The sequence below is a fragment of the Pelodiscus sinensis genome, chromosome 2, assembly GCF_049634645.1.
Source record: "Pelodiscus sinensis isolate JC-2024 chromosome 2, ASM4963464v1, whole genome shotgun sequence".
Lineage (NCBI taxonomy): Eukaryota > Metazoa > Chordata > Testudines > Trionychidae > Pelodiscus > Pelodiscus sinensis.
This window is the reverse complement of record NC_134712.1, coordinates 6,614,284-6,636,524: the sequence shown is the minus strand read 5'-3', so window position 1 is coordinate 6,636,524 and position 22,241 is coordinate 6,614,284. Positions and strand designations below refer to the sequence as shown.

The following is a 22,241-nucleotide window of genomic DNA, read 5'->3' as shown; positions in this document are numbered from 1 at the left end:
CTAACCAGAGACACCTAACCCCAAGATGCCTCAAACTGCATACCCAAGACAGCAGATGTGATGGGATCTCCCAGAGGTGTGCTAAGTCTTCCTAAATGCCTTCTGGAGCGCCCCACCACCTTGTCCTGTTGGGCCAGAAGCTCTGGTTTCTCCCAGACAAGGCACGGAGTTGGGGTACCAGCCTCCCCCCCCCCAAAAAAAGAGTAAGACAGGGGCTGAAACAGTTCTGCTCTGGGAGGGTTCAGTTATAAGGACTTGACAGCACGCTGGAGCACAGCCCTCAAAAGGGACCAAGCCCCCAAATAAGTTTCTCGCAGAGAAAGCTCATAAATTCGCTCTCTTTATCAATGAAAGAGAGATACTCACAGGTACTGCTGTAGCTCCCCTAACCCCCCCCCCCCACACACACACACCCCGGAAACAATTATTTACTCTGAGTTTGATAATAAACAAAAGTGTTTTATTAAATATAAAAAGTAGGATTCAAGTGACTGCAAATGAAAACAGACAGCCCATAGCAAATTACTAATCTAAAATAAACAACACACCCCAGCTAATCCTAATTCACCAAGAGAGATTGTTAGAGATCACAATTCGCACCCTAGTGCTGGTAAAATCCTTCAAGACAGAGTTGATCTTTTCTCTGGCCTGGGGTGAGCAAACTCAGGCCCAGGGGCCAGATCCGGCCCGCCAAGCATTTCTCTCTGCCCCCCACCCTCCAGCTGGTTAGCAGAGGTGCATACTTACAGCTGGCAGAGTGTGTTCAGCTACCCCCCCACCTTGCCCCTCTGCAGTGAAAGTGTTGGTAATGATGTTAGACCTCCCATGGTTCAGTAAATTCTCTGGTTTGGCACTGGTCAGGTCCCAAGGGTGCCGGACTAGAGAGGTTCAGCCTGTAGTGTATAGAGCAGAATTAACAAGCTATTGTAAGACACTTTAGTTCGTACTGACTTCACTAGTGCTTCTTAAGTAGCCAGTTGCAAAACTAGATGAATATCTAGATGAATTGATAGATCTCCTGGAAGACCTCTACATATCCCTGGGCAAGAACCACTGCTCCAAATCCTACTGTCTGAAGTCAAATGAAAACTTACAGTTTTAAAAGTTAAACAGATAAAAGCAACTGTCCATGAGTTCTGGAACTTACAGATCACACACAAAGAAAACACAGGAAAGTCACCATCCAATTATTGCAACTATGTGGGAAATGAAAGTCAAAGTCGGCAGGACTTCCAGGACACATTACAGCAGAAGAAACAATGACTGCTAGCGTCAAGGCTGCAGAATTATCTTCACCCTAACCTGGCGTCCTGTATCAAGATCACTCAACTTTCTAAAGTTTTTGCCTTTCAGACTGAAGTTTCTGCCCAAAACTGAAGGTCTCTGTCATGTTTGAGCAAAAATGTTCAGTCATTTTTGGAGCAGAGAGAAAGAGGAAAGTTCTCTTGCTATGTTGCTGAAGGCTGTCATACCATGCATGCATGCACAAACTATCTTCTACACACCCAGACGCTTACACACAAGTCCAAATTCCATTTTCCGTATCTAGGGCTGGGCATAACGGTGAGGTAAGGCACCCATAGCTTTTTAGGGCTGGTCAGATCAATAGCTTCTGTGTTACATGTCTCTCCTTTGAGGGCAACATCCGTTTCCTTTTTGTGCACCTTTGAAGTTGCATAGTAGTGTGGCTGCTAAATGATGTGGAAGAAGAGCTCTTCTCCACCCACGTGCATCTGATGTGATGCTCAAGGCGGATGTTGCCCTCAAAGGAGGGACATGTAACATAGAAGCTATTGATCTGACCAGCCCTTAAAAGCTATAGGTGCCTTACCTCACCGTTATGCCCAGCCCTAGATACGGAAAATGTTCTCCAGACCTTTAATCATTCTCATTGCTTTTCTCTGGACCCTCTCCAAATTCTCCACATCTTTCTTGAAATGCGGTGCCCAGAACTGAACATAATACTCCAACTGAGGCCTAACCAGCACAGAGTAGAGCGGAAGAAGGACTTCTCATGTCTTGCTCACAACATACCTGTTAATGCATCCCAGAATCATGTCTGCTTTCTTTGCAACAGCATCTTACACTGCTGACTCATTCAACTTGTGGTCCACTATAACCCCTAGATCCCTTTCTGCTGTAAGTTGCCATTTTGACCCACAGCCATTTACCCCCAGCCTCCAACGTTCACCAGTTTAGAAAACTGACAAAAATAGCAACAATCACAAAATGAAAAGTTTCAAGAAAGTTTATCCAAAAAGTTGTTCCGAAACTGACTTTTTTTCCCCATGAGTAATTGTTCTCAACTGAGCTTTATTTTCCCAAAGACAAACAAAATTTCAGATGAAAAGTTTCTAGCCAGCTCTAGCTTTTAGTGATCCAAGCTTCACAGCATCTTGGGAATTGGACATGACTTTTTAACTTCTATTAATTTTATTGAAGGATTACATTAGGTGAAGGGAAGCCCATTAAATAAGCACAGTTGTTTGATGAGACCTTGACCTGACCTCATACTGGGTATTCACCAGAATGGGATACTTCAGAAACTGATATTTAAAATTGTTTCATTTTAATCAAGATTGTAAATAAAATAAGTTCCTACCTTCAATTCCTTACAAACTTAAATTTTAAACCATGTAAGGATAAGGTGGCCTTATAAGTCAGTCTGTTTTTATACACATGCATTTTAAAATAAGCTTACAAATATAAAAACGTAAGTGGGGTTTTTTTGTAAAACGTTCTCATCGAAACAATCATTGTTGAAACAGATTTCCCTTCCGATTTCAGACATCTGGTCACCATATCGCAAACTTCCAGGCTATTAAAGGTATCCTTTCCACCAGTCAGTTTTAAATTACATTTAAAAAAAAAAAACACCTTTGTGATGGATTTGAGAAACCCAATAAATGATGTATTTTCATCTGTAGAAGACATCACCATTGTGAAAAGGAGTTATATTTCTATCTTAGTCTTTCTTTAACCTACGTTATAAGCAACACTTAAGGTTGTTAGAACATCTCTTCTCTCCTCTCATGTGCTTACTCTGTGCATTTGATTCACCATGTCAAGACTCAGAGCTGTGTTAGGCTGTAACTTAAAACAACAAATAGTTTGTCATTGTAGAGTCAGGCACTTCTCTATCTGTGTGGGTCCTTCATGCATCAGTACAGGTAAGTGGCAGCTGAAATTATATATAAATAAATTGGGAATAAATTGCCCAGGGAGGTTGTGGAATCCCCATCTCTGGAGATATTTAAGAGTAGGTTAGATAAATGTCTATCAGGGATGGTCTAGACAGTATTTGGTCCTGCCATGGGGGCAAGGGACTAGACTCGATGACCTCTCAGGATTCCTTCCAGTCCTAGTATTCTATGAATATTTTACTGTAAAAAATAATAATCAGAATTAGGACCCCGATGCAACAAAAGATACTACTGGTAACTGCTATTCCACAAAGGACTCAATGTCAAGAGGATGGTGTCCTTTTAAACTCTGCAACCTTAATTAACAGATTTAAGAGACGCAAGATAGTTTTGTGGCAATTCAACGTGGCGTCAGGTTCCAAATGGGATACAATGGACATTGATTTGCTGGTGAAGATGGATAAGAAGCAGTCTGTTCTCCTGGGCCCTCTCTCTCCTCCCGCCGGCCAAACAACATACACACAGAGCCTGCTGGATCTCAGAGGACTAGCGGCAGGCAGAACTCCATTGCTATTTTCCAGATATTTTTCTTTCACTGTAGAGTAGGGCTGGGCAAGATGTGGCCTGAGGGGCCGGAGCCAGCCTGCGGACGGCATCTGGCTGCTTTCTATTTACATCCTGCTACCCGGGGCCCCAAATTTCCAGGTGGTGGCTCAAGCAGCAGAATCTATTCAAGTGGCTCGTGGCTCCCAGTCGCAGCGCTACCCCAGAAGGGGCCCGAGACACAGGCCTGTTAAATAGCCACACAGTAACCCAGGCGCCAGTAACAAGTAGCAGTGCAGCTGGGAATGGCAAGCCCTCACCCTAACCCCAGACCCCGCCCATGACCAGTACCAAAATGCATTAAATACCCCCACCTCTGCCGTGAAAGTTATTGCTCGCCCTGCTCTAGAGGTTTATTTCAATTGCAATTTGAGCGCTTGGCTCATCTCTATAATCATCTTCCAATCACCTTCACTGGTCACAAACTATCAGCATTCCCGGCTCTCTCACACTTGCATCCAAACACTAGCACAGGACAGATCAAATGCTTAGAGAGCAAGGAGTAGAAGAAAAGAAGAGAATTAAATGTTCTGTTAATGGAGCTCTACAGCTGCCTCGATCTTGGATGGCCAAGTATCAGGTTTTCATCCAGAGAGGCTGGTCAAAAAAGTGACCTGGTTGTGCCTGGTCAGAGCTATTGACTGGACACTAAAGTCTAGCTACCGCAGACAGGCGAGGTAGGGAGGTGACAGATCCTCAAGAATGGTTCAAGGTCTAGAGAACATGAGCCATGAGGCAAGGCTGAAGGAATTGGGCTTGTTTAGTTTGGAAAGGAAAAGACTGGGAGGGGACATGATAGCGATTTTCAGGTACCTAAAAGCGTGTCACAAGGAGGAGGGAGACAAATTGTTCTCCTCAGCCTCTGAGGATAGGATAAGAAGCAATTAGCTTAAATTGCAGGAAGGGAGGGTTAGGTTGGATATTAGGAAAAACTTCTTAACTGTTAGGGTGGTTAAACCCTGGAATAAATTGCTTAGGGCGGTTATGGAATCTCCATCCCTGGAGATATTTAAGAGCAGGTTAGACAGACACCTGTCAGGGATGATCTAGATGGTGCTTGGTCCTGCCATGAGGGCAGGAGACTGGACTCGATGACCTCTCGAGGTCCCTTCCAGTTCTAGGATACTATGATCACCTGCACCAGCTACGAGCTTACCAGTTATTCGTTTAAACAGCTACACTTTTACATCACTAGTAAATACTTTGCTGGTCTCCGGCTGCAGTTAAAGCCATGAATTGTTTCAGCAATGAAACCCAACCCATGTATAGGCCCACAATGGGAGCCTACACCAGCAAGCCCCGCTGCACAAAGGAAAGGCAGGGACAGGTGTGCCACTATAGAGACGGCTCAGGCATTACATCACCCTGATATCTAACCACCCTCAGAGGGGGTGGATCTTAGCTAGCACAGACACATGCTTCCAGAAAAGAGGGGCAATTTCAAGAGGAAGCCAGAACAAAAACTTGGCAACTGCTTTTCACCAAAGAGGAGTCTGTAGAGGTTGACAGACTTCACACTCAATGTGAAACCAGGCAGACGCTGGGCCCTTTGCAGACTATGAGGAGTCAATCTTAGTGAGCGCCTAGTAAACGTAACCCTTTTACTATGGGCATTCAAGGCCCTTTGGTTTCGATGGTACGTGAGAGTTTGCCAGACAACAGCTGGTAAATGACATGCTGTTGCTGCCTCTTTCGCTAGGGAAGAAAACGGTGTGCATGTTTCAGCTGGTCTCTTTATGCAAAAGATCACCTCTCTCCTTCCCAGAACCAAAGAGGGAAGTTCCCATCTCAACATACTGCTGCCAAACTCCCACAGTATTCCTTATCATACTCGGGATTCACGTGTTGCACGTAAGCAATTAGCATAATCTTCCTTATTTGCTTGTGAACATGAAATACCGCCCCTTCTTCAGAAATGCTGTAGATAATCACTACCAGCGCTTCAGGGTAAAAGAAGCTGTGGCTTGCCACCTCGCCAGCATGGACATCAGGAGTATGTCTACACTGTACGACTATTTCGGGATACAGCTACCCCACATCTACACAAGACGCCTGTTATTTTGGAAGATTTTTCAAAACAACAGGTGCGCTATTTCACCATCCTGGTAAAACTTGTTGCACGAGGGATATGGGATGGCTTAAAATACAGGCAGTCCCCGGGTTATGTGGATCCGACTTATGTCGGATCCCTACTTAAGAATGGGTTGAGGGAACCCCGAACTAACTGCCCCCCCCAGCAGACCGCCGAGATGCGCCGCGGTGATCCCACCGCCCGTATCCTCCGCGGCGAGAAAAGCTGCTCCGCGTCTCCCTGGTCTGCTGGGGGAGGCCCCCAGCAGACCAGAGAAACGCGGAGCACAGTCGCGGAGGATGCGGGCAGCGACGCGTCTCGGTGGTCCTGCCACCCGCATCCTCCGTGCCGAGAAAAGCTGCTCCGCGTCAACCCAGCAGCACCCCAGCTGCTCTGTCCCAGGCGTCCAGATTCAGCCGCTGTTGAAACTGATCAGCGGCTGATTCCAGGAAGCCCAGGGCAGAGCAGCTCTGTCTCAGGCTTCCTGTAGTCAGCCGCTGGTCAGTTTCAGCAGCAGCTGACTTGGGGTCACCTGGGGCAGAGCAGCTGGGGTGCTGCCAGGTTGGTCCAGTAGTGCCGAGGAGCGGCGGTGCGGTACCAATCCAGCAGCACCCCAGCTGCTCTGCCCCAGGCGTGTCCGATTCAGCCGCTGCTGGTCAGTTTCAATGGCACTGAGGGGACCAACCTGGCAGCACCCCAGCTGTTCTACCCCAGGTGTCCCCAAGTCAGCTGCTGCTGAAACTGATCAGCAGCTGATTCCAGGAAGCCTGGGGCAAAGCAGCTCTGCCTCGGGCTTCCTGTAGTCAGCCGCTGGTCAGTTTCAGCAGCAGCTGAATCGAGGACACCTGGGGTACAATATGTACCAGTTCCAACTTACATACAAATTCAACTTAAGAACAAACCTACAGTCCCTATCTTGTACGTAACCCGGGGACTGCCTGTAGTGCGTTATTTTGAAATTTGGTACTGTGTACAGGTGCCAAACTTCAAAACAAGCTATTTCGAAATAAGATACGCAATTTGTGTAGAGCAAATAGCGTATCTTATTTTGCGTTTAGGGTGCTCTGCTGACACACCCCAGGAGAAAGCAGAAAGCGTGAGATTCCCAGTATTAACAAGAACAGGACTCGCTGCCTCATGAAGCTGCCATTTCAGTCACACCCAGAGATATCAAACATTTTCAGTTGCTCTGCCTGCCAGCCCCCTCAAGAAAGTTGCCTCAGTTTGTCCACCTGCCAGGCTCAAGAAAGATGCATCAAGTAGCTTACGCTGGGAACGTACCTCATTATGGACAGCTGTCCTGATTTCAGAGTGGTTTATTTTATCATCATAAGACATATAGTGATTTCAGAGAAAGCAGAAGAAATCCATCACACTGTTCATATAAATTTAAAAGAAAAATCAAGAATGTGTTTAAACAAGCCACAGACATCAAACATGGAAAACTTTTAATAGGGCATCTCATCCATAACCTCCTAAAGAGACTAGCTCTGCTCCCTAGAGGATATTCTCAAATGCTTTGTCCTGTCCAGTTACAGCCCCAAATCAGGGGGCTTTTGCCATTTCCCCTGCATGGCAAAAGACCATTCCAGAGCTGAAACACACAACAGAAAAGGTTAGCCTGAATATCTGGGAACATTCCCTAGGCACCCAATAACTCCTAGCTCACCCTGGGAACAGTCTGTCTAAGCCACAGCCCTCTATACATACATATATAGACTTTCCACTTCAACCATTTTCCTTCAGTCCATTATTTTTCCTTCCCTGTATTCATTCTGACTCTGAAAAAATCTTTCAGGCATTAAGTTTCCCACAGCTGCACAAAGTGTGCTCACGCCAGTGTCATGGATACAGCTATGCTCTGGCTACTGGACCAAAGTCTTTATGTTTCTGCATTTGCAGCTCAAAATTTCTCTTTTTACTCAGTTGTTGGATTGCAAGATCCTACCTAACCTGTAGTTCTGTCGCACTCTGGGCTCTTGCATGATCACTACTACCTCAATTATTCTTCCAATTAAATAGGTGCATTTGGGATTTATATATCTACACACTTCTTTACAGTGAACTCATTTTTGTGTTTTACTCATGATTCCAAGTTCTTCAGCTCCATTTGTGTTACTTTTCCCTTCCTCACTGGTCTTTGCATCATCTCCCAGTTCAGCATCCGAATTTTGTGATGTTGCTTCTTATTCCCTTTTCTAGATCGTTGACGATAATAAATAAGATAGAATTGAACCACTAACCCTATAAAAGACTTCCAACTTAACATATGGTTATTTATTCTCATTCACTTTGTTCTACCCCCTATTTTAGCCATACAAGTATGCTCACACAAGTCAATTTAGTTAATTCAGGTAAGGTTTTATGAGACATTCTTAGATGTGTCAGCAGAGTCCCAACCTTTTACTCCTTTTTCATGCACTAAATGTCTATCCTGGTTTAACTAGCTGTTGTAAGTCTGTCCCTCTATATTTTAAATATCCAATATTTGAACACACTGTTCTATTCAGTTCCTTGCACTGTGTCCACTATTACTGTATCTATTCTCTTTCCAACAGAACACGAAGTGATGGGACTAACATCTGTTGCGTGTGGTTCTTTTCCACTTCCTCTCACGAGAGAGACAAATTGCATGGGGATTTTAAAAGAATCATAGCTATGTTTAACCAGCTGAAGCAGCTCACAGAAGTACATGGGCAAAATGTGAAGACTGGGCTAGGTTTCAGGCTCAAGGCACTCCATGAAATTGGACTTGGCTCCTCTTAAGACATCCATTCCATTCCCCAAGCACTCTACAAATATTGCAGAAATAGCTGGGGAAGCACAAAACTACTTGCAGAGTGGACTGCGATTTGTGCACATGTGCTGTACAGGAAGGAAACTTGAAGAACAAGTCCCCTTTTGTAACGTAGTCTATTCTGGTGAGATGTCCATAAATTAGGATTAGCTTAAGAGGAACAGGTGGGATACAGAGCATGGAGCATTGGACTGGGAGTTGGATCTGGCTTCCATCCGTGGTTCCACCACCTGCTTCTCACGTACCCTGGGCAAGTCACATGCTCTCTGTCTCTCCTTGCCCCACCCATACCAATGGGGAATCTATTTCCCACCCTTGTTGCGGTGTTTTGACTTTGACAGAAGAAAAGCATTAAGCACTAACACCCAACACTCCTCGAGTGAGTGACAACCACGGCATGTGGTAGCGGAACAGAATTCTGCAAGTAATTAAATGGAGAAGAGATGCTAGCTGGATTGATGGGGTTACAGGGGAGGGGGCCAAATTTAAGCCACAGTTTGTGGGGAGGGAGGAGAAGTGCTCTGATGCTGGTGTTATTCTCTGACAGTCTCATTGTCAAATATATTCTCAAAGGAACAAATCATTATAATCAGTGCTGCACAAGTTGGAGGAGGTACAATGCACTAGCTGACCCAGTCAGATTTTTCTTTCTGTTATGTTTCTCCATTTGTGACTCTGAAGCATTGTGGTATTACAGCCTTCATGCCACACTTCTCTGCAGCTTCATTGTCTCTGCTGCCACTTGGCCAAGCTATGCTCACGGGTCTCTGCTCATTCCACGGATGTTATTCAGAACCCTATGGGCAGCAATGAGATGGTCAAGAATCACACCCAACTCAAGGCTGCAGTGGCCATGGAAAGTTACAAGGTGCAAGATGAGTGGCTGTGATCCAAGGGGAAGACTATGCCAAAGCAGAAGCTGTGGACAAACTGTGGAAGTCTTTCCTCCTCTCCTCATGCTAAGTGATTGGGCAACAAAATGGCAAATGAAATGTAATGTCGATCAATGTAAAGGGATGCACATTGGAAAAAATAATCCCAACTATATGCACAATATGATGGGGACTAATTTAGCTACAACCACTCAAGAGAGAGATCTTGGAGTCACTGTGGATAGTTCTCTGAAAACATCCACTCAGTGTGCAGCAGCAGTCAAGAAAGCAAACAGAATGTGAGAAGTCATTTAAAAAGGGATAGAAAATAAGACAGAAAATATGAGACGTATGTCCACACTACAAAGTTAATTCGAATTAACTTTCATAGGCACTACACATACAAACCGCTAGTTCAAACTTAATTCGAACTAGCGGAGCACTTAATTCGAACTAGGTAAACTTCATTCTACAAGGACTAAGGCCTAGTTCGAATTAAGTAGTTCAAATTAAGGGCTGTGTAGCCCCTTAATTCGAACTAGTGGGAGGCTAGCCCTCCCCAGCTTGCCCTGATGGCCACTCTGGGCACAACCAGGGAAATTCTTCTGCCCTCCTCCCGGCCCCGGAGCCCTTAAAGGGGCACAGTCTGGCTACGATGCCCGTGCCAGGTGCAAGCCTGCCAGCACCCGGCCAGCAGACCCTGCACCTGGCATGACACGAGCCAGCCACCCGCTGCCACCCAGCCCTCCGCCTCTTCCCGGGACCAGGCTGGCAGCTCCCAGGAGCCTGGCCAGGACCACAAGAGGCAGGGGCCCACCTGGTCTAGTGCGGAGATTGTGAACCTCATCGAGGTTTGGGGGGAGGCCTCCAACGTCCATGACCTCCGCACTAGGCACAGGAAAGTGGCTGTCTAGGGCAGGATAGCTGCCTGCCTGGCCAGCAAAAGCCACATGCGAACCCAGGAGCAGGTTTGCATGAAAATCAAGGTGGTTCAGTGAGACCCCCGACCCTGAGCCCTGAGCTTAGAACATAAGAACATAAGAACGGCCGTACGTGGTCAGACCAAAGGTCCATCTAGCCCAGTGGCCTGTCTGCCGACAGTGGCCAGCACCAGCTACCCCGGAGGGGATGGACCCAATGACCAAGCCATTTGTCTCGTGCCATCCATCTCCAGCCTTTCACAAACAGAGGCCAGGGACACCGTTCCTACTCCCTGGCTAATAGCACTCCATGGACCCAACCTATATGACTTTATCTAACTTCTCTTTAAACTCTGTTCTAGTTCTAGCCTTCACAGCCTCCTGTGGCAAGGAGTTCCACAGGTTGACTATTTGCTTTGTGAAGAAGAACTTTCTTTTATTAGTTTGAAGTCTGCTACCCATTCATTTCATTTGGTGTCCTCTAATCCTTCTATTATGGGAACTAATGAAAAACTTTTCTTTATTCACCCTCTCCACACCACTCATGATTTTATAGACCTCTATCATATCCCCCTTCAGTCTCCTCTTTTCCAAACTGAAAAGTCCCAGTCACTTTAGCCTCTCCTCATATGGGACCTGTTCCAAACCGCTGATCATTTTAGTTGCCCTTTTTTGAACCCTTTCCAAGGCCAAAATATCTTTTCTGGGGTGAGGAGATCACATCTGTACACAGTACTGAAGATGTGGGTGTACCATAGTTTTATACTTCCCCTCCTCCTGCTTCCCCTGGCTTCCCCCTTCCAGCTCCCTCCTCCAAGGTTATCTCCTCCCCTTGCCCACCCTTTCGCTTCCCCTCTCCCACCTCCTTTTCCGCGTCTCCCCAGAGGTTAATCCCCCCCTCACTCCCATTTTTGTTAAATAAAGAGAGTTTCTATTTTTTAACACACGTGTCCTTTATTTTTTACATCAGGCAGGGGGGCTAGGGAGGAGTAAGTGAAAGGAGGTGAGGGAGGAATGGGATACAAGCCCCCGATGGAGAGGACTGGGGTGGCTCTGCGGGCTCCTTGGGGTGGAAGCTCTCCTGCAGGGTCTCCTGGATCCTGACAGCCCCCTGATTGACCCCCCCGGATGGCAGCCTGCAGCAAGTGCAGCCGGGCTGACGGCTGAGTGCTGTGATGTGCCGAGTTTGGGCACTCAGGGCACTCCAAGACAGGACTGCTTTGCTGTCCCTCATCGAGGTAGACAAGCAAGCGGGAAACCCTGAGAACTGTCTGTCCGGGGCGGGGGTTGGGTCCCTTTAAGCACAGCCCTCAGCTAGCCTGAGACAGCAGCTCCACACTCTAAGTCGTAATCTGATGCCCTGCTGGCACTGCTTCCGGCCATCCTTAACTTCGGTTCAGGGTCCACTCAATGTGGACATGCGAGTTCGAATTAGCAAAACGCTAATTCGAACTAGTTTTTAAGTCTAGATGCGCTAGGTCGAATTAACTAATTCAAAATAAGTTAATTTCCTTATTGCCTCTGTATAAAACCATGGTACGTCCACATCTTGAATATTGCAAACAGAGGTGGTTGCCTCATCTTAAAAAAAGATATATTGGCGTTGGAAAAGGTTCAGAAAAGGGCAACAAAAATGATTACGGGTTTGAAATGGGTCCCATAGGAAGAGATTAAAAAGACTTGGACTGTTCAGCTTAGAAAAGAGGAGACTGAGGGGAGACATGAGAGTGGTCTATAAAATCATGACTGGTGTGGAAAAAGTGAACAAGGAATAGTTAATTACTTATTCCCACAATATAAGAACTAGGGGTCACCAAATGAAATTAATAGGAAGCAAGTTTAAAACAAATAAAAGGAAGTTTTTCTTCACCCAGTGCAGTCAACTCTGGAACTCCTTGCCAGAGGATGTGCTGAAGGCTAGGACTTTCACAGGGTTCAAAAAAGAGCCAGATAGGTTCATGGAAGTTAGGTCCATCAGTGGCTATTAGCCAGGATGAATATAAATGGTGTCCCTAGCCTCTGTTTGTCCAGAAATGGGTGACAGAAGAGGGATCACATGAGGATTACTGGTTGTGGTCCCTCCCTCTGGAGCATCTGGTATTGGCCACTGACCCAGTATGGCCGTTCTTCTGTTATCTTCTTATACAGCAGCTGGAAGGCTGGAGAAAGGCAGTGCAGCAAGAGACTCCAAATTTGAAAATGCAGACATCTCCCTTCTTCCAAACTTTTAACTAGCCTGAAATGAATACAGGTTAAACCTCCCAAATCAAGGAATCTCTGATCTGGCAACATCCGTGGTCTGGCAAGGCCAGGGATGTTGCTGGACCAAAAAGTCCTGGAGCAACCCAAGGCTGGGGAGCCCCAGATGGGCCAGATGGCATCTGGGGGGCCCCTGCCCTGGGCCAGAACCCCCAGCACTAATGGGGCAAGGTGGTGGCGAGGGAACCCCAGCTCTAGCCATGGAATTCCCAGCGTCAGTGGGGCGAGGAGGTGGCTAGGGAGTTCCCACTGGGACCAAGGAACCCCTGGCGTTAGCAGGGCCACATGGATGGGGAGTCTCAGCCCCGGCTGCAGTTGGGATGCTTGTGGCCGAACGGCCCTGGCCAGGAACCCCGGGAAACCCGCAGTGGCAGTAGAGCCAGGCTGACTGGACAGCCTCTGCTGGGGAACCTCCAGCGGTGGCAGGGTTGCCTGTGGCTGGGTAGCTTCAGCCAGGAACACTGAAGAGCACCCTGTGGCAGTGGGACAGATGTGCTGTTCATAACTCCTCCCAGCTGGCAGGAGTTAGGCAATTTTCCTACTTTTCCAGTGCTTTTGTGATTCTTACCCTTGCTTGCAAATGGGCAAGCACCAAGAACACCTGTTGTGATCTTCCTTGGGGTTTGCACACATGGAGCAATCTTGATTTCCTGAACTTAGGGCTAAAGACTCCTTCGGAGACAGGGTCTTGGATACCCTTATCAGTAGCGATACATTACACATGAGCACATCCTGTTCTTTGTGCTTAATCCTGAAGTGACTTAAGACGTTCTCATGGGTCTTGTGGCCCATTTCTGCTTTAAAATGCCAAACCAGAAGCTTATTGCTACCAAGAGAACTGCTACTTTTTGTAACCTAACTTGCAAGCTTTTGGAACACTGTAATTTTCTATGTTTCTGCAGCACCTAGTACAATCAGGTTCTGAGCGCTAGGTGCTACCATAAGGCAAGTGTTAAATAAATAAGTAATCCTTCCTTGCCAAGGAGTGGATGATTGGGTACTTATCCTTCTAAGAGGCTATGGTAGGTTTTTCTCTTGCTGAAATACTCTCTAGCCTAGGGCCACCTTAAAAAAAAGTCCGTGGTATGAGAATTTTCCTGAGTATGAGAAAAGGACTACATTGATCCAAAATAGTTTTAAAAAAAAAATCTTTTCATGGAGTTCTAAGACAGCAAGAGTGGCCACACAGTTTGTTTGTTTTTGTTATGTCATGTTACCAGGCAAACATGAACAAAGAAAGCAAAATGAATTTCAATATTAAAGGAAACTTAGTTTTAATATTAATGATTTTAAATCCACACAAATAAATGTCACCCAGGCACAGCAGCAAAAAAATAGTTAATGGACACTTTAATACTGAGCTACTCTAATATTATCTATACTCCACACTCAAATTCAAAACTTAAGTTACAATAATGCTACATCTTTACAAAAGATCTTCCTAGGTTAGTGGAAAGCTTGTTTCAATAAAGCTAAACATCACAGTGTCACTAGCCTGTTTTAATTTTTTTTAATTAATCAGAACTCTGGCAAGTTTCCAGGATAATTAAACCCATTCCCTCATCCCCTTCTCTCCAATGACATGGCCCAGCGTGGCAGAGGACAGAACTCCCAAAGCCAGCTCTGGAAAGTTCAAACCCTTAAATACTTGGCATCGCTTTTCCAAAGAGAGAATTTATTTTAAAAGCTGCTTTATTGGCAGCTGGGAATTGCAGAACAAAGTGCCTGCCTGGTAATCTCCCAGCTGCTGACCCTATTCACGAGAACACGGCCTGATGCATACTCCCAGCTCCAGAACAGCTATAGCAGGCCGATCTTGATCAGCCGTCTGTAACGAGCAACGTAAGCAGTGGGAATAGCTGGTTCTGCACTCCTGCAGCCCCCTTTTTTAACCATTCAGGATCCCTTTTAAAGTCACGTTCTTCTTTCTGCATTCCCTGCTAGCTAGGGTAATTGCTTGATTACTTCTAACGCTTGCTTGTCTTTCTGGTATTCACTGTCCTGCTGTACTTTGCCCAGGCATGCTGGAGAAGAGCTGATTTTAAAAGGCAAAGAGAAGACAGTCATAGGTCAGCATCTTAAATTATATTGCAAGAAGCTCGTTTTATAGACACAAGAGCACCTACGCATACCACGCACACAGAAGGCATTTACGGCTATGTAAGGGCATTCGTTTCCCTGCCCAGGAGAAGCCCTGCATAGGAACAACTGCTCCCAATGGCAGTCTCTCCTATTAGAGACTCGGTTCAATATCTTCATCAAAGATTTAGATACTGGCATAGACAGTACGCTCGTTAAGTCTGCAGACGATACCAAGCTGAGAGTGGTTGCAAGTGCTTGGAGATTAAGGTCAAAATTCAAAATGATCTGGACAAACTGGAGAAATGGTCCAAAGTAAACAGAATGAAGTTTAATAAGGACACATGCAAAGTACTTCGCTGAGGAAGGAACAATCAGTTTCACACATACAGAATGGGAAGTGACTGTCTAGGAAGGAGTACCACAGAAAGGGATCTAGGGGTCAGAGTGGACCACAAGCTAAATGAGTCAACAGCGTGACACTGTTGCAAAGACAAAAAAAACACACTACACACAACACAAAAAACACCAAACACACATCATTTTGGGATGCATTAACAGAAGTGTTGTGAGCAAGACTCAAGAAGCCATTTCTTCCACTCTACTGCGCACTGACTAGGCCTCAGTTGGAATACTGTCTCCAGTTCTGGGCACATTTCAAAAAACATGTGGAGAAATGGGAGAAAGTCCAAAGAAAGGCAACAAAAATGATTAAAGGTCTAGAAAACATGAGCTATGAGACAAGGCTGAAGGAATTGGGCTTGTTTAGTTTAGAAAAGAGAAGATTGAGAGGGGACATGATAGCAGTTCTCAAGTATCTAAAAGGGTGTTACAAGGAGGAGGGAGAAAACTTGTTCTCCTTGGCCTCTGAGGATAGGACAAGAAGCAATGGGCATTAAACTGCAACAAGGGAGGTTTAGGTTGGACATTAGGAAAAACTTCCTAACTGTCAGGATAGTCAAACACTGGAATAAACTGCCCAGGGAATTTGTGGAATTTCCATCACTGGAGATATTTAAGAACAGGTTAGACAGACACCTGTCAAGGATGAACTAGATGACGCTTGGTCCTGCTGTGGAGGGACCTTGATGATTTCTCGAGGTCCCTTCCGGTTCTAGCGTTCTATGATTCTAGAGCAGCACTGCACCACCCACGTGGAGGGGACCAAAGTGGCTCAAGGAGAGGCTGAACAGCATGTGACACTTGCCCCCAAGAACAAAAAGCCAACAAAGAAAGAGAGATCACTGAGGGCTGTTTATCCTGTGCTGACCCATCATAGAATCCTAGAGCTGGACGAGACCTCAGGAGGTCATCAAGTCCAGCCCCCTGCCCAAGGCAGGACCAAGCCCAAATAAATCAACCCAGCCAGGGCTTTGTCAAGCCGAGATTTAAACACCTCTAGGGATGGAGATTCCACCTCCTCCCTAGGGAACCCATCCCAGTGCTTCCCCACCCTCCTAGGAAAATAGTTTTTCCTAATATCCAACCTGGACCTCTCCCACTGTAACTTGAGACCATTGCTCCTTGTTCTGCCATCCATCACTACTGAGAACAGCCTTTCTCCAGCCTCTTTGGAACCTCCCCTCAGAAAGTTAAAGGCTGCTATCAAATCCCCCCTCACTCTTCTGCAGACTAAACAAAACAAAATCCCTGTCTCTCCTCATAGGTCATATGCTCCAGCCCCCTCATCATTTTGGTTGCCCTCCGCTGGACCCTCTCCAATGCGTCCACATCCCTTCCCTATAGTGCAGGGGTCTCCAAACTTTTCAGCCCGAGGGCCGCATTAACTATCAAACAGCAGTTCAGGGGCCGACTACACACTTGAGGTCCAAATAAAAAACAATCAAAACATGGATGTTGTTTTTAATTATTTATTTAATATTATTTTATTCAGTTATTATTTAATAACACATTGATACACTACTAAAAAGTAAGCAGCGAATAAGGTTTTGCAATGTAATGATCGGTTGGAAAACATAACGCACTACTGCGTGCCTCTATTTTAATTCGGTAAAAACATAACATCCACGTAAGCGGCGGCTGATCTTGGCAGGATACACGTAAATTTCCGTAATTTTTTTTCCGTAGACAAAAAGGTCTCCATGGGCCGGATGAGAGGGCCTCGCGGGCCGCATCCGGCCCGCGGGCCGTAGTTTGGAGACCCCTGCTATAGTGTACTCCAGATGTGGCCTCACTAGAGCCAAATAAAGGGGACTAATCACGTCTCTGGATCTGCTGGCAATGCTCCTCTTAATGCAACCTAATATGCCATTAGCCTTCTTGGTTACAAGGGCACACTGTTGACTCATATACATATGTTGACTCATATGTTGACTCATATTCTTCCGTCCCAAGTGCAGGACTCGACACTTGTCCTTGTTGAACCTCATCAGATTTCTTGTGGCCCAATCCTCCAATTTGTCTAGGTCACTCTGGACCCTATCCCTGCCCTCCAGCATATCTACCTCTCCCCCTAGCTTAGTGTCATCTGCAAACTTGGTGAGGGTGCAATCCATCCCCTCATCCAGGTCATTAATAAAGATATTGAACAAAACTGATCCTAGAACCAATCCTTGGGGCACTCCGCTAGAAACTGACTGCCATCCTGACATCAATCCGTTGATCACTACCCTCTGGGCCCAACATCTAGCCAGCTTTCTATCCATCTTACAGTCCATTTATCCAATCCATACTCCCTTAACTTGATGGCAAGAATATTGTGGGAGACCATATCAAAAGCTTTGCTAAAGTCAAGGTATATCATATCCACTGACTTCCCCATGTCCACAGAGCCAGTTACGTCATCCTCTCCCTTCCCCCTGGCATTCAGGGGTTCTGAAACTTTATCTCAGCATAAAGCATCTTGGCAGAGATCAGCTTTGCCATTTGCAATCATGCAACACGCCTCCTTACGTATTAATGGTTAAATAAATGCGTTAAATAAAAACCGGTGCACGGCAGGAAGCATTCTGCCGCTGTTAAGGAATATTAATTACCCTCCTCTTTTAGTGCCTCTTTTCAGAGCTTCCCCCCATTTGTTCTACTCCTGTCATCCTTCCTCCAACACACCCGGTACCCTACTTCTCCACATCTTTCTGGCACATACTACTTTCCCACAGGTGGTGGCTGAAGGCCCAAAACCCCGCTCCTTGCCCTCCAAAGCCAACACTGTGGCTGCTAGTCCCTGCCTTGTGTCCCCACTCTTCTTCATTGTGGCTGCTGCTCCTGCCTCCCACCGAAGGCTAGTGTATCCCACCCTCCCCCAAGCATTGGCCAGCCTCAGCGCCTCCTCCTGTCCCTGCTCCAGTTCTCTGGACAGCCGGGCAGTCACACAGCTCCAGCTCCCAAAGCAGCCACATGGCCCCAACTCCTCCACAGGAACTGGGCAGCCCAAGCCCCACCCTTCCCAGCTGGCCAGAGCAGGGCCACCCTGGCCTATACCATACACCACCCTTGCCTATACCATGCACCACCCATGTTCTTTCCCCTTCCCCCTCCCTTCCTGCTGTCGTGACTTCAGACTCGCAGGCTCCTATACAGCAACAGGACGGCGGGGGCGGGAAATCAGACTGACTCCTTGTTAGCCACCGAGCCAATAGGAAGCCCACTTGGATGCAGACACCACTGGCAATCTTGTCATGTTATCTGCCGACGCCCAACAGGCGCACCACACCTGGAGACGGAACTGCCTTTCCTCATCTTCCCAGGGTTCCCACCAGCCCAAAGAAGCCCGGGTCTCATCTCTTCTATTGCCCCTTCCACGCAGCCATTTCCCCCACCACTGCCTCAGTCAGAGTAGATTGTCCCACACCTTCGGCACAGGGCAGCTGCCTCCACTTGGAGGAGAATGGGGCCTTTGGATCCACGGAGCCACAGAGCAGCAGGTCTGTTGGCCTGCCAGGCAGCTCCCCACCCTGGTAAGTCAGGGCACAACAGTAACACCTTCCATGTGTCCATGGATTAAACACACTTTAGTAGCTATAAGAGAGGGGCAGGCCGGTATCTCTGATGCCACTAGGAATGTGAATGTAGAATCAATTTACCGGAGGGGGCTGGAGCCTGCCATGGACAGGGGCTGCTCCAGCCAGGATGCCGGAGCGCCCACCACAGGCAGGGGCAGCTTCAAGTTAGCTGGTGCAGTCCCCTGTCTGGGATATGGGGGCTGCTTTTGTCCGGCTGGAGTGGCTCCCCCTCAACCACCCCCATTTTAATTGGTTAACCAGTTAAACAAAATGTTTAACCAGTTAACTAATTAAATGTGATTTTACATCCCTAGATGCAACCCAGGAGAGAAAGCTTAACGGCTTAAAGGCAGGCACCCTGGTGACCTTGAGGGCCAAACCCTCCCTCCTACTACGACGTCCATGGGAGAGAGGGGCAGTTTGGTTAGTTTCCCCTTTTGGTTCTTTTTTAAAAGGTCACCCTAAGGAAAGATATTCTAGGATCCGCTAGAGCAGTTCACGGACCACATGCGGCCCGCCAGGACCACGTGGGGCCCACGACACATTTTGTTTACGGTTGTCCACGCGCCGCGTTGCCAGATTCCGCTGGTTTCCACCTGCATCATGATTTGCTTCCTGGTATTACCTATGTGACACACACGTAAAGCCAGGACACGGGAAGGGAGGTGCATGCTGATTGCACACCACACTGACTGAGAGCCATGCGCTCCCTCTGCATCCGATCACAGCGCTGCTACGGTTCAGTCGGCACCCCCTGCACATTCTAGGCACTCGAGTACAGTGAGCAAAACTACCCTCTATCCTGACAGACTGTCTTGGCTACGACAATCTTGCAGTCCAGTGAGATGGAGGGCCACCCATGTGGCCTACTCACTAGCCTTGGTGGCCTACCGCTGAACTAGAGGGAACACATAGGATTCCCTCCCCCGGTTCCAAACTGCTTCCCTCCCCACTCCTCTTCTATTGGCCAGACTCCAATCCACCATCTTTTATGTCAGGTTTCTTTCTACAGGTTAATCCACTAGTAAGAGCATTTGCTTTCAATGCAAACTTGCCTGCCTTGCCCACAACCACGGTTTACTTTCTAATATCTATGCAAGGTTGCAACAGTAAATAGCAACGGCCAGTCTAGGGGAATCAGCATCACAGCCAGAGAGGAGACAAACATTAGCTTTGTTAATCAGCATGTCAGGGTTCTGCTTGCAAGCTCAGAGGGATGCAAGCATCTCGCATCCCGTTCCATGCAGTGTTAACTCGGAAGCTGATGGCTAGTTACCTCAGTGTGTCCTCTTCTTTCACTAATATTTTCGTAGTAACATTTAGATAACGAAGGTTTGTGCTTTGTGGCTTGATGCAAACAGCAGCTATTCTAACGGAGAGCATGCCAAAGGAGCGGAAGCTCTTTAGTCATCTTGTAGCTGCATCTGTCTCATGCAACGGAATGGTGATTTCACCCTGTGGGTCTACCTTGGTAGCATCTCTGGAGAGAAGAGACGAGACTGAAGGATCATTTGGAGGCAATGCCAGAGCAAGCAACCTTACTAGCTCTATCCTGCTCTCCTTGGGGAGCACTCAACCCTGTGTGAACAGGGTGGGACAGAAAAAGAGGCCGGACTGTGCCCCCCAGACACACAGGACAATCCAAGAGAATATCAACAGGTTCTGTTTGGTTACAGAAAGAGAAGAGGAAAACCTGTCTAGCTCAGAAGGGCAAGATTAAGAGAGACTATGTAGGAATGAGGACTGACGGCTGTTTTAAAATCCTCTTTGTTTTAAGGAGGCTGCCGGTCACTATCATCACAGGCTTCTATCGGGAGCAGAGGCAAGTGTGTGGAACCTAGCTGGGCTTGCAGTATGGTCAGAGGCTGGTATACAAGGGATGATGGACCCAGGTTCTGGTCTGAGTGTGGTAAGTTTATCTCCCTCACAACAGGAAAAGGCAGGGCGCTGCCCTCCGGAGAGGGTGCACTCCGAGAACAGAAGGGGGGCAAAGATGCAGCTCGGCCTGTAACCGCAATGGAAGCCTGGCTGTTTCTGGAGGCCTCTCCTCTCAGAGTCCCAGAGAGCCTGCCCCTCCTCCAGAAAGCCACCACAGATGCCCCCGCCTGAGTGCAAAGGTGGCTTTTCCATGCCTCTCACTTTCCACGGATCCGCCATCTTGGCTGCCAGTAAACGATGGCTCTCCAGAGGACAGGAAGGATCACAGCATGCTGCTGGGGAAACAAGAGGAGACGGAGGAAGATGGCAGCACAGGAAAAGAATCCGAGCCGGAAGGGTGGGCTTGGAACATGGACACAGCCACTCTCTTGCAGAGCTGGGTGCAGGGAGACCGTGCCTCCGCAAAGGCAGTGCAGAGTAGGCAGGAAGCCAACAAGCAGCTGCTTTCACTCAGCTCCCGCTTGCCTGGAAGCGCTAGCTGTCTCCTATGAACATGCTAAACTCACCCGTATCAGACTGCCTCCCCAGAGAGCCGCTCCTGACTCATTCATAACCGGGCCTTCCTCAAGTCACCTAGAGGGACACCAATATGGGGTTGATATCTAGCAGACTTCTGAGGCCTGCATCTCTTTCTCTCACACACACCTGCTGTATTATCTTAAAAAAAAAGTGTAAAGTTACAGAAAAATGGCGAGAACAGGAGGAGAAATCTTGACAAACAGAATTTTACTAAAAAACAAATAAAACTTGCCTCTGAGGAAAGGGGGCTTGACACCCACCGAAAGGCAGAGGCATTCCTGTTTTGTACCCAACTCCTCTGCGTTCCCTCCAAAGCCTATGTCTAGACTATGTAGAATTTTCGAAAGAGGATATGCAAATTCTACAGGAATTTGTTTATCTTCTTCCGATCTCACTTTCGAAAGAGGATCTTTCGAAAGTTAAAGTGGTCTGGATGCGTTTTTTTCTGGAAAACAAACAAACTCTTTTTTGGAAAAAAAATGCTCTTCCTTAAAAAAGGAGGTTTACGTGGTTTTTTTCGAAAAAGGGATTTTTTTTCCACCAAAAAAACCCACGTCCAGACTACGTTCATTTTCAAAAGATCCTGTGGAATTTGCATATCCTCTTAAAAAAAAAACCACCCATGAAGTTTAGACGTGCCCCAAGTGTTTATTGATCAAGTCCTGTATTTTCTTCTCGGCAAGCTAGCCTGGTAAATTGTTGCCAGGAGGGACATGAGCTGCCTTGGGAGCCACACACGCTGAGGCTGGAACTCTGTGGTGGAACGTCACACCGCAACACACAAGGCACTCAGGGAACCAACTCAACTTGGGCCATTTTACACTGGCCAGTTCTATTGCCTTGACAGCAGATTTCTGATGCTACTACAACCGTTTGCCCATGCATAGCAAGACAAGCAATATGTTAATTAGCCACCTAAGGGCAAAGCCCAGAGCTCCAAATATGGTCCGGACCCCATTGTGTTAGGCCTTGTATAGACCCACACAAATTGACACTTCCCTGAACAGCTTATTATGTTAAAAACCAAGCAGAAGGCGGGGAGGGAAAACTGAGCCATACAGAAGGGGAAGTCACTTGC

The 22,241-nt window shown here is 47.1% G+C and overlaps 1 protein-coding gene across 5 annotated transcripts in view; it reads right to left on the bottom strand.

Moving 5' to 3' along the window:
- The window catches only part of PTP4A3 (protein tyrosine phosphatase 4A3), a 171,278-nt gene that overhangs the window by 133,380 nt on the left and 15,657 nt on the right, over positions 1 to 22,241 (bottom strand). The window lies entirely within an intron of this gene.